This window comes from Protopterus annectens, chromosome 2.part2 (assembly GCF_019279795.1).
Source record: "Protopterus annectens isolate FY-2018-M chromosome 2.part2, PAN1.0, whole genome shotgun sequence".
Classification (NCBI taxonomy): domain Eukaryota; kingdom Metazoa; phylum Chordata; order Ceratodontiformes; family Protopteridae; genus Protopterus; species Protopterus annectens.
Genome location: NC_056730.1, coordinates 326,300,809 through 326,313,610, shown reverse-complemented (window position 1 = coordinate 326,313,610; position 12,802 = coordinate 326,300,809).

The window sequence follows — 12,802 nt, the reverse complement described above, 5'->3', positions numbered from 1 at the left end:
TCCTTCCATTATTTTATGTTTTGGGTATGGTGTTTTTAACCTGGGAATTTGATAGAATAGGAAAATGTGAATTAATATACATTTTCTAAAGTAAACAAAAATCTATAATTCTAATTATTATCAGTATTTATTAAGTGTAATTCACAACCTTTTCTCCAAAAGTCGCCAGTTTTAGAGGGCTTAAGAGGGAGAGGGCTAAAATTTGAGTCAAGATTGAGCCAGTTACTTTACATTTAAGAAGTTTATTGTGGCCTACACTCTTGTGGACAAACCCCTTAACAAAACCATCTCTCCATAAGTTTGCCCAAGCATTCGCAACACTATGTCTGGATAATTCCCATCACTTTCTCCTGCCAGCCTGGTTGATATGGGCATACTGAGACAGTGTAGCAACTGCATCATGTTTACTGACAACCCTCTTCTCCTAACACATAATTCTTCCACTTGCAAGAAATGCATGTACATCAGTAACATGGAGTCCAAGCTCTCTTGTGCCACAGTCAGTAATCCTGACAGAGGAGATTGCCAGCACAAACACCACAACACTCAAATCACATAGCCAAGCACAACACATACATATATCCAAAGGTCCTCAATAAAAACGTACCTAAACAGCAGAGACCTCCAAAACACACTCAAAAACATTCCACACACAACAGCAAACACATCACACACAGCAGACAACATACCAGTGTCTCACAAACACAGCCCATAAGGCAAAACAATGAACCATCACAACCTACAAGACATAATAAACCAAACACACTAGTCATTGGTGACTCAATTGTGAAACACATCAATGTCCCCCTCACCAGGCTCGACAAGGAGAAGGTCACGGTCAGCTGTCAGTCTGGTGCCAGAATCCACCACATCACGCATGCACTTAAGTCTCTGCACAGCAAGTACAAGTATGACTCTGTCATTGTACATGTTGGTGTGAATGACTTAAGACATACCTCCCTGGACTATATGAAGAGAGACATGATTGAACTCTCAGAGTATGTGTTCCAGGCAGGTATGACCCTAGCCCTAAGCAGCATCCTACCATCACCAAGAATGATACCACAATATCAACAAAAAATAATTGACTTTAACAATTGGCTTAGTTTCTAGTGTCATTCCAAGGGGATCCAATATCTGTCTGCCTGGAATAACATGGTCGACAGGCCTCGATGCCTTGCCAGAGACGGCCTTCATCTGCCACCATTGGTTTTCCGGATCCTGGCCAAGGCTCTCGCCTCCCCCATAGTGCCTTTTTTAGACAGTGTCCCAAAGACAAACCTTCCAACATAAAAGATCTGTCAAAAAGCAAATTCATAGGTTCATAGGTGGGTACTAGGCTATCTGCCCAAAGGCATTTATAAGCCTAGCTGGAATGTGTTGGCTTTCGCCACCCCCTTAGATTAGTTACCTGTGCCTCTGTCCAGCAGGGCCATTGAAGTGATCCCTGGGGTAAACTTTCTGTTTCCCATCCACTCATCAAGGTTTCTCTTGAAGAGGGTTAGCAAGGAGCTCTGCCTTATGTAGATTGGAATCTTGTTCCAGAGCATGGGAAGTCTCTCGGACAGGAATCTATCCCTCCAGCACATCCTATTTATTGTTGTGGTGAGGTTTAGATCCCTGGAGTGTGTGGCTCAAGGGGATATGGTTTTCTTTTGGTGGAGCATGTCCATCAATTCTGGGTTGGACATGGCCTTGTATGTCAGGCAGAGATCACCTCTGAGTAGGCAGTATGCAACCGAGTACAGCTAAAGTTTCTTCAGTCGGGCTGCATAGGGCATCTGCTTGAGGCCAGTGATCCTCTTGGTGAGGTACTTCTGTGGTCTTTCCAGTTGTTGCAGGTGTCTTGTAAGGTACATCCCAAATGGGGCATTGTACTCTATGATGGGTCTGATGAGTGATGCGTAGAGGGGCCCAATGACCTCTTTCGATCTGGATGCAAACCCTTTTGTGATTAGGTGGGCCACATAGAAGGATTTTCTAACCACTTTGGCAATGTGATTATCAAAGGAGAGGTTACTATCTACTTGGGTCCCCAGATCCCTTATTATGTCTTCCGTATTTAGGGGGCTACCACCTATATGGTAGTTTGTGGGTACTTTGTTTTTTCCAAAGGGGATGACTATGCACTTTTTGGAATTTAGCTTGAGGCCATGGTTTTGACACCAGGTATCTGTCTCAGTGAGACCCTTTTGGAGGATGCCTGTGTCAGCCAGAGAGTCAATTATAACCCCTAGTTTGCAGTCGTCTGCGAACTTGGTCAGCCATAGTCCTCCTGTGCTTGCCTGTACCTCTGAGAAGTATATGCCAAACAGGAGGGGTCCTAGGACTGAGCCCTGGGGAATGCCACTTGTAACCGGTTTAGAGTCAGACCTAGCTCCTGCAACTCTTACCATGTGTGTTCTGTCCATGAGCCAGTTGGCAACCCATCTCATGATGTAGGGGTTTATGTTCAGGCTGGTGAGCTTGTCTATAATACCTGAGTGGGGAATGGTGCTGAAGGCTTTTGCGAGGTCTAGGTAGGCTGTGTGGACAACCTTTCCCTCATCTATAGCCTTGGTCATGTTGCTTAACGCTAGGAGCCTAAACCTGAAAATGGACTCACTGGAAGCTCTCCTTGCACTGGAAGATGCTGATGTCTGTGTGGTCAGAGAAACTTGGTTCAGGGCTGTGGAGAGCAGCCCTGCCTTACCAGGCTATACCCCATTCCACACATTCTGACCCCAAAATGAGGTCGGGAAAACTAAGGGTGGTGGAGTCTCTAGCTTCATCAAGGACAGGCACACCTCCAGACTGATTTGTCAGCATGATGCACTGGAACTACTCCAGGTACAACTGACAGTTGGCAAGGCACTCATCCAAGTTATAGATAGCTATAGACCCCCCTCCATGACTCAGGACACCCACTCCTCTTACCTGGATCTACTAGACTACATCAAGGTACCCTCTAACACTCTGATCCTTGGTGACTCCAACTACCCCACCATAGACTGGGTGAACTAGTCTTGCACTAACGCACTGCCTCAATGATTCCTCAATGTCATCATTTCTAATGCACTAGACCACTTAATCTCATCCCCCACAAGGGGAGATAACATTCTGGATTTGGTTCTCACCAACATGCGTGACCGCTGCACCACTCCCATAGTCTGTCCTTCCCTGCTTAGATCAGCTCATCGGACTGCCTCATTCATAGTTTCTATCCCACCCAACCCCCCAGGTGAAATCAAGCTAAAAAAACTTCTCAAAAGCTGACTACAACCTCCTAAGGGAGGGTATATGCAGCTTCACACCACCGCCCCCCCCCCCCAGAGGATGCAGGCAACTATGCTGAACAGTACACCAAAGCAGTTTAAAAGCATCTATACAACTGCATGGACTCAGCCCTACCCAATAGAACTAAAACCTGCTCCTCAAGGAAACACAAACCTGTTTGGTGGACATCCTCTATCAACAGGCTTAACAATAAAAGAAAGAAACTGTTGTCCAAAGGTAAAAGGGAACAAATTCCAAATTGGAAAAATGCCCACCTTAGCCTCAACAAGCAAATTAGATCACTAGTGAAAACCTCCAAGGCCAATTATAAATCAAAACTAGCCTCCATAGCAAAGGGAAACCATAAGGTCTTCTTCAGTTACGTCAGGAACCTCCATGGCAAAGCCCAGGTTTGTTCCGAATTAGTACTTAACAGTATCAATTGCACTGATCCTGTTGACTTAGCCAACCTGCTAGCAGATAGTTTCAGTGCAAACCTCACCCCCTGTCCCCCCCAAAGGCCCTTTTGACATCCCAATACTTGTCCTGCACCTCACACCTCTGTAGATCAAGTGTTACAGGCCCTATCCAAGGCAAAAAACACAGTTTCCATGGGACCTGCTAACATCCCAGGATGTATTCTGCACCATCTCCAGCAAGAACTGGCTTTGCCATTGAGCACTCGTTTCAACCACATCCTAAGTACCAGCTTCATTCCAGCAGAGTGGAGAATTGCCATTGTCATCCCTTTGCACAAAGGTGTTGCCACTACTGACTCTGGAATCTATCACCCCACTAGCTTGACAAGTCTGAGCTGTATAGCCATGGAGCGTATTATTATGGATCTCATAAACAAGGACATAGGCAATCTCCAAGCACGTGACCCCACCCAGTTCAGATTTGTCAAGGACAGATCTTGCCTGTTGAACCTGATTGACTTCTCTGAGACTGTCACCAAGGCCCTGGATGAGGGAAAGTCAGTACATACAGCTTACCCTGAACTGGCCAAGGCCTTTGACACAATCCCCCACTCAGGCATCATCAAAAAGCTAACACAACTTGGTGTAAATCCCTATCTCATCAGGTGGGTGGCCAACTGGCTCACCAACAGGACCTTCAAAGTCAAAATAAGCACCTCCACCTCCGATAGCAGACCTGTGACTAGTGGAGTTCCCCAAGGATCTGTCCTGGGACCCCTACTGTTTGGCATCTATGTTTCGGAGGTACAGGCAAAGACAAAAGGTCTGTGGCTGACCACGTTTGCCAACGACTGTAAGTTGAGTGCTGTCACTGACTCCCCGAATGATGTTAACATACTGCAAGAGGGTCTCACAGCAACTAATGACTGGTGCCAAAGTCATGGCCTCAAGCTAAATGCAAAAAAATGTATCATCATACCATTCGGCAAAAACATGACCCCTACTGATTGCCACATCAACGGCAACCCCTTAAGCACACAACCTGTGGTGAGAGGCCTGGGCACTCAGGTTGATAACCTCACATTCGAACATTATGTAGCGGCAGTGGTCAGAAAAGCCTTTTACTTGGTTCATCTCATAAGTAAAGGGATTGCATCTAGAAAAGAAGGAGGTTATTACCTCTCTATACTCCTCCCTCATTAGACCAATAATTGACTATAACGCCCTTTTTGGGATGTACCTCTCCAACCATCTGCACCAACTGGAAAGGCCACTGAAATATCTCACAAAGAGAATCCATGGCCTACAACACCTGTCCTAAGCAGATAGGCTCAAATCACTATCACTCTACTCAGCATCGTACAGATTGTGCAGGGGTGATCTATGTCTCGCCTACAAGGCAATCTCAGACCCTGACCTACTAGAGATGCTCTATATCCATAAGTCCAACTCCTCATGCACTACCTGCTCAAAATGCCTGAACCTAAAATGTAACATTAACAAAACCTGCTGGAGAGACAGGTTTGTCTCCCAGAGGCTGCCCCATCTCTGGAATAGACTTCCCATACACATCAAACAGAGCACCTCGCTGACCCTCTTCAAGCACAACCTTGATGAGTGGATGGGAAACCACAAATTTGTTCCGGGGGTTCCACCTGTGTCCCTCATAGACAGGGGCGACAGGTGCTGACTGAGGTTTATTTTTGGGGATAAACTCTTGGCTAGGCTTGTAAGGGCCCCAGGGCCATTAGCCTAGTAACTTCCTATGATCCTATGATCAGTTACATCCCTGAAAATCAGAGGCAGTTGAGAGGTAGGAGAGAAGGATGTTTCAGTTCTTGTTTTATTATTTCTAAGTGAAACTCAACATTTTAATTATGCACCATTTGAAAATGATTAAATAATACGAGTTTGGTGTAGTGTCACATGTTTAAAGATATACACTATTGCTGAGTAATTTCAGTGTGTGCATTAATAGCTGATAGTTGGTGAATAAGAACAATATGAACTTAGATAAAATAACAAGGCACACAACTTGTTTCAGAGGAAGTGGTTATAGCCATATATTCAGATTTTATCAACAGCCATTCAGTCAGTGGATGTACAGGTATACCTCTCAATTGTCCAGATTTTCACAGAACATCCAGATTTTTGCATCTTATCTTTGGTCTGCCCCTCATAAAGGTTGTGTTTTTATCTGGCAAATCATTGAGGATTGATTTCTGTAAGATAGCATATATAGGCATTTCAAACTTCATATCCTTCAGAAAATGCAGGCTAATGCAAAAACATTTTATCATATTACATTTCTAAGTGCAATTTTTAAAAATTGTCCATATTTTTCAGCCTCTACCCCCTCATTATTTTTGGCTTTGTGAAGACTTCCTGTGTTTACAGAAAAGCAAAGTTGGGCTTGGAAAAAATGTGAGAACCATAATCTGTGAAAAGTGAACCATAATTCCTTCCTTAATTTCTTTCCTCTATACACCTTACATTTTAAGGGCACTGGAACCACAAATGACAGCAATGACCCTTGCCAGGGGCACCTTTTATCTGTGCACCCATCCACAACTGTTTGATCAATCCATACCTGAACAAACCATAATACCACATGAACAGTAGCTTCCCAGCCCTGATAAAGCGGGAAAGCTCTGTTGTGTGGCTGTGTGCATGGGGAGGCAGCCTACAGTTTCTCAATGCATAGCCACTGGCCAACCACATTCTGTCTATTCCCTAAGCAAAAAAAAAAAAAAAATCTTCTTTGTTAGACACTTCTGTGTGCTGAGAGTAGTTAAGGCCAAAATCCATGACCTAAAAGTGATGCCTTTTCTGATTCATAATGTGTCTGCATACTGCACTGAGTATGTCTAGGATGTCTGCATGACCTGCCAGGCTAGTGATAGGTCAGACTGATTTGATGCTGCAGACCACACTAGATACAATAGATAAGACAGCCGGTAGATAAGCAGATTCCATAGACTTCCCTGAACAATTAATACCAATTCCATTATTTTTTTTTTATTTTTTTTTAGAGTTTATGTAAACATTAGCTATTAAACTACTGACCCACTTTACTTGTGAATCACATCTCCTACCACTGCTTTATTTGACATTCTTTCTTGCTTGGAGGGGTATGGAATACCTTCTTATAAGTCTGTAAATGTATGTAATTATGATACCCAAAGACTCAATAAATTGGGGATTAGAAGCTAAATATATACTTTGTTGCCATTTATAAAGTGCCAAACACATCTATATCTTATGAGAAGGCAGGATACCAATATGCAGTATTAGCACTACAAAGCTGTGAACTATCAGTAGAGGAGTAGCCAGATTTTTTGGAATTTTACACTATTTTGTATAACAACTTCCAGAAAGCAGACCTCTCAAGTGTAAGCCCCCACCTCCATCCAGTCAAAAAAAAAACTCCAACTGACAAATAATGTTTATCCAACCAAGCATTCTGAAAAAAAAAAAAAATAACAGCACCCATGTTGTGTCTTTCGGCTTTTCCAGGTTAGGGATTGCCACAGCGGAACTCCGGTCCGCTAATGATTGGCAGTAGATTTTTACGTGCCGAGTTGCCAGCCCTGACGCAAACCTTCAATGAAGGTACACCCATTCGCGCATGTCTCCACACAGAAAACGCTCTAGCTGAGAATCAAACATGACAACATCTTACTGTGAGGTGACAACGCTACCGCAGCACCACCACCGCAGTTCAAATAACAACACCCATAATTTAATGAAATAATACCATGGCAAGTATGAGATAACTTGTTTTATTTAAATTATATCAAAGCATTTGCTTCCAACAAAGATGTAGGCATAACCAAAGAAATGTATTATTGTTTTCAGTAAGGTGTGCATATTTGTAAAGAGAAAAAAATAACTATATTTACAACAGACCACAAGTAAGCCATCTGGACACAAGTATCCCTTTTGAGGGTGACCTAGAAACACTGTCTGGTCAAGTGACTTGCTCAGAGTCACACAGCAGGCAAATGGAGATGAAATGAATCAGACCTTCTTACCTTGACTACAGGAAGCAGCTGATTAGGAAACCAGAGATTTAATCCTTTCCTGCAACAGTGTATGTCACAAAAATGCCACCTACTGTACTGACTTAGCACAAAAACTCATCTTGCATTCTGAACTTGTATTATATTCTTCATCTGGAACAGATTCATAGGTTCATATACTCACCCTAGTAGTACATTTACCCACAACTTTCAAAAGCTAAACATAATGCAGTTTGGCACCATGTAAATCCCAATAGCTACATATCTCTTTATACATATACATATGTACATATATATATATATATATACATATCTCTTTACTTCTAGGTCCACTTCCCTAGCCCATTTCCCTAATTGCAGATCTCTAAAATTTCTCTTTCCTTTTAGTAATAAGGAAAATCTCTGATTTCAGTCTATTTTTCAGTATCTTTAACGAAATCAATGTTCTGTGTATAATTTCCTGTCTGTCCTTTAGTCTTATATAACATCTATGTAAATTTTCATTCCTGCAAATGTAAGCTGTATTCTCTTGTTGTAACAATACTTTGAATCTTGCAATTTAAATATGTACTTCTATTGTGTATTGGAGCTTTTCTCCTCGGGCCTCTACTGAAAACGGATATGTATCCAGTTAGACCAGCCCGGTTAACAAATGTAAAATAAATAATAAATAAATATAAATAGCTATGTAGGCCTGTTGTGCATGCCTACCAATACAGAGCTGTATTTCTGAAACAACTTGAGATTTTCTAGTAGAATTATCTGTACAACATGGATAAATTGCAATTATGATCTTTTTTGCAGGAAGGTAATAAAATATCATCACTGTAAGTATAAGGAATATGTACAAGTTTATCATAACACAAATGTAAAGAATACTTTAAGACTTCAGATTCTAATTGATGAAAAAACATGATAGTAAGCTGTGCAACTACAGTAATACAATATTTTTGAAACCAAATCATGGGTTGTGCCTTCATTTATTTTACAAAGTATCTTAAAATAATAGTTTCAGTTAGTTTTATTTTTGGAAATAGAATGTTCTCCTAAAATAAAACCCTTCTCATGAGACATGCTTTCCCATGCATGAAACAGTCACATACATTGTCTATGAAAAAAAAAACATGGGAATTAGATTTTAATGGAAAATATTTTGATTTATGCACAGCTCCCCTATTACAAAATAACCACTTACTGACCAGGTACAGTGCCAGTGTTTGACTATGATCATGAAAAAGAAATTCTGGCCATACTATTGCTTTTCAGCTTCTTTTTAAATATACACACTGCCCCAACAGTCCAAGTCCATGAAAAGTTAACTGTGATTAAGTGATCACAGTGAATGATCAAATAAAAAACATTATGCCTATAGTAATAGGATGATAGGATCATAGGAAATTAATAGGCGATTGGCTCTCAGGCCCTTATAAGCATAGCCAAGAGTTTAGCCCATGTTTAGGCAAGTCAGCACCCAATGCCCCTGTGCAGCAGGGACACAGGTGTAATCCCAGGGGTGTATTTTCTGTTTCCCATCCAGTTATCCAGGCTGCGCTTAAAAAGGGATAATGAGGTACTCTGCTTGATGTGGAGAGGGAGTCTATTCCACAGATGGGGGAGTCTCTGGGACACAAATCTGTCCCACCAACAAGTCCTATTGATGTCACAGACCAGGTTGAGGTCACGTGTGTGGGTCACTCGAGTGGAGCTTGACTTGCAGATATGCAGCAGTCCCATCAAGGCGGGTTCTGAGATTGCTTTGTATGCCAGACAGAGATCACCTCTGAGGAGTCTGTATGAAACTGGGTAGAGGGGCAGGGCTTTACGCCTATCTGTGTAAGGTAGATGTTTGAGGCCCTGGATTCTCCAGGTGTGGAACCTCTGTGGTCTCTCCAGCTGCTGCATGTACTTTGCGAGGTACATGTCAAAGGGGATGCTGTACTCAATAACTGGCCTTATAAGGGAAGAATACAGGGATGTTATGACCTCATTGTCCCTGAATGAGATACCCTTATGAGGGGGGCCATGTAGAAAAATTTCCATACAACGGAAGCAACATGGTGGTCAAAAGTCAGGTTGCTATCAACCTGGGTGCCCAAATCCCTCATGACTGATTGCATGCTTAGGACGTTGTTATTAATGTGATAATATGTGGGGCATCACTCTCCCCAAAGGGGATGATGATGCATTTTTTGGCATTCAGCTTGAGGCCATGTTTCTGGTTTTCTAATGTATTTCTGTTTTTTTTTTCACACACACCACTCTAACCTATAATTATTTTTAGTCTGGTCAAATAACAGTAGTCCAACTGCTTTTCAAACACGTCACTCGTTATAACCCATTACCCTTTTTTCACTAGATGCGCTTCACATATTCAGCTGGGAGCAAATAAAAGAAATGTTGCCCATAGAATATACTTAAGTTGTTACACACAGCCTTACTTACCACTCAGCTTATGATTTTTTAACTTTGAGGTAGTGACAGCAGGTCAGCTGTTTTTACACACAGATTAACTCCCCTTCTTGATCTTATATATGCACTCCACTGATATTTCATTGTGCTTAGCTAGATAAAATGTATCATGTGTTAATGTAGTCACTTCCTTTCATACATATATACTGACATACTTATATATCCCCCCCATACACACACACACACACACACACACACACACACACACACACACACACACACACACACACACACACACATTCAAACTAATCATTTTAACTTTGCTCACATTGTTGGTACAATGCAAACCTCTCACACTCCTAAACCATAAGACCACTAAAAACAAACAGACAGATATATAAAGAAAAATGTGTGCATTCACTGGAAGCCTCACCTCCCCCTTAATCCTACATTCCCCTGAAATTGGCTCATCTTCACCATAGTTTCAATCACTGGTAATACTAAAGCATTCTGTTGTGCAGTTAGACATGAAAACAGGACTGTGATGATAATTAGCATTATTATAGTCATGCTTCTGGGTCTGTTTTAGTTATATAGAGTCAGCTATTTAATTAAGTCTGCTAAGTAATTCACTCTGTCACAGGGAAGGATGAGGGTGAGTAGCCAATGCCTGGCTAAATAAAATTAAAAATATCATTAGGTACTGAGAGTAGGGCAGCATGTAATACAAACTCTGAAATAGTGGTCATACAGATGGGTGCAGGAACATGAAAAACACTGGTGTCTTGGCTGGAGGAGTTCAGAAAACAAGTGTGGTAGGCAACCAATAACACGAAAAGCAGACCGGACCCCTGTAGCTCGAACAAACAACACCAGGAACTCTGCAAAAATACCACTGTAAAGTCCAAGGTTCACACTCGAAACGAACACCAATCAATGTTAATAATAAAGGGCTTCTAGTCTGGCACCAGTCTAAAAACTCCGTTTTAATGACACAAGACAAGGATTAGCGCTTTCATCTACACAAAGGCAGACTTCTTCAGAACCTGTTAAAACAGATTACATCTCCATTTATAAAGCTGATTTGGCGCCAAAAAAACCAACGTCATACATTCCATAAAAGTCACTATTAATACAAACATAATAAATACATAATATAATATATCTAGGTTTATACTCATTAATTTATACTAAAAAACTGTTGATATTGATATACTAAAAACTAGTGGAAATGAAAGTTACTAATAATAATAAGGAATAATGTAAAATAAAAAAACTAGTGTGTATGAATATGTAAACCATGAACAATAGCATAAAAATATCTTAACAATTATAAAATGATACCATGTGTTCAAAAAAGATATCAGCCTCGATCCAGTAATAAAAATGGTTTGATGCTGATACTTTCATTAAGGCCTGGCCATGAAGTGGCATCACACACGATCTGCCACTTTGTCTCTAAACAGGACAATCCTACCTTCCAATTACCCCCATATTCACTTATACCTATTTGATCAATAATGGTGAATGTAAAACCATGATGGGGACCTTTTTCACTAATGTGTTTACTTAGTGCGTTATTCATGTCAGTTTTCTTGATTTTGTAAAGATGTTCATATATGCGGGTCTTTAGCTTCCTTTCTGTCTTACCTATATAATACGCTTGACAGGAGGAACAAGTAGCCAAATAGACCACACGCATGGAATTACAATTACCTTTTTTACCGTAACATATAGTTCTGTTCTTATTACACAACTTAATGATCTCTCTCTCATTTATATAAGGACAATACTTACATCTACCACATTTGTTGGTATGCTCATGTTTGTTTTTCCACAAATCCTTTTTCTTACCCCCCTCAACTATCCTTTTGATGTTAGCAGAAGTTTTGAACACACTAAGGGGATGGGTACCCAATACTGAAGCAAAATCCTCAGAGCTTAAAAATAAATCCCAGTGTCTGTTCAAAACCTCCTTAATCAAATTAGAGTACGGGTTGAACATAATAACACATACGTTCATTCGTTCGCCACCACTACTTTTTGGGCATTCTTACCTACAAATGTGCCTCCTAAAAGTGGAACATATTTGACTCCCCATGATCTAATAACATATTGAGTCACATCCCTAACCATCTCCACAGGATATCCTCTGGCCAAAAACATATCGGAAACAGTACTCATCTGATCTTCCATGTCCTGTCTAGTAGAACACATTCTTGCTACTCGAATGCACTGACCCTTGAGAACATTGCGAAAGATGTGGGGGGGATGGCAACTACCAAACTGTATATAATCATTGGAGAAGGTGGATTTCCTAAAGATCTTTGACTGAAAGCCATCATTAGTGTTACTTATAAATGTGTCCAAATAAGGTATTCCCACTTTCTCCATCTTGTATGTAAATCTCAAAAAGTTTGTAGTACTGTTAATGTATGCTATAAAATTAGGTATGTCATCTTCTGACCCCCTCCAAATAATGAATAAGTCATCCAAAAAACGTGTATATAGAACAATATGTTTATAAAATTCACTGGGTTTAACATATACATCCTCCCACTCAAGCATAACAAGATTTGCAAAAATGGGGGCACAAGACGCCCCCATCGCTACTCCTCGAGTTTGCTTAAAATATTCCCCTTGGAACTGAATGTAATTGTGTGAGAGTACAAGTCCCATCATGTCCAAAATTAGACA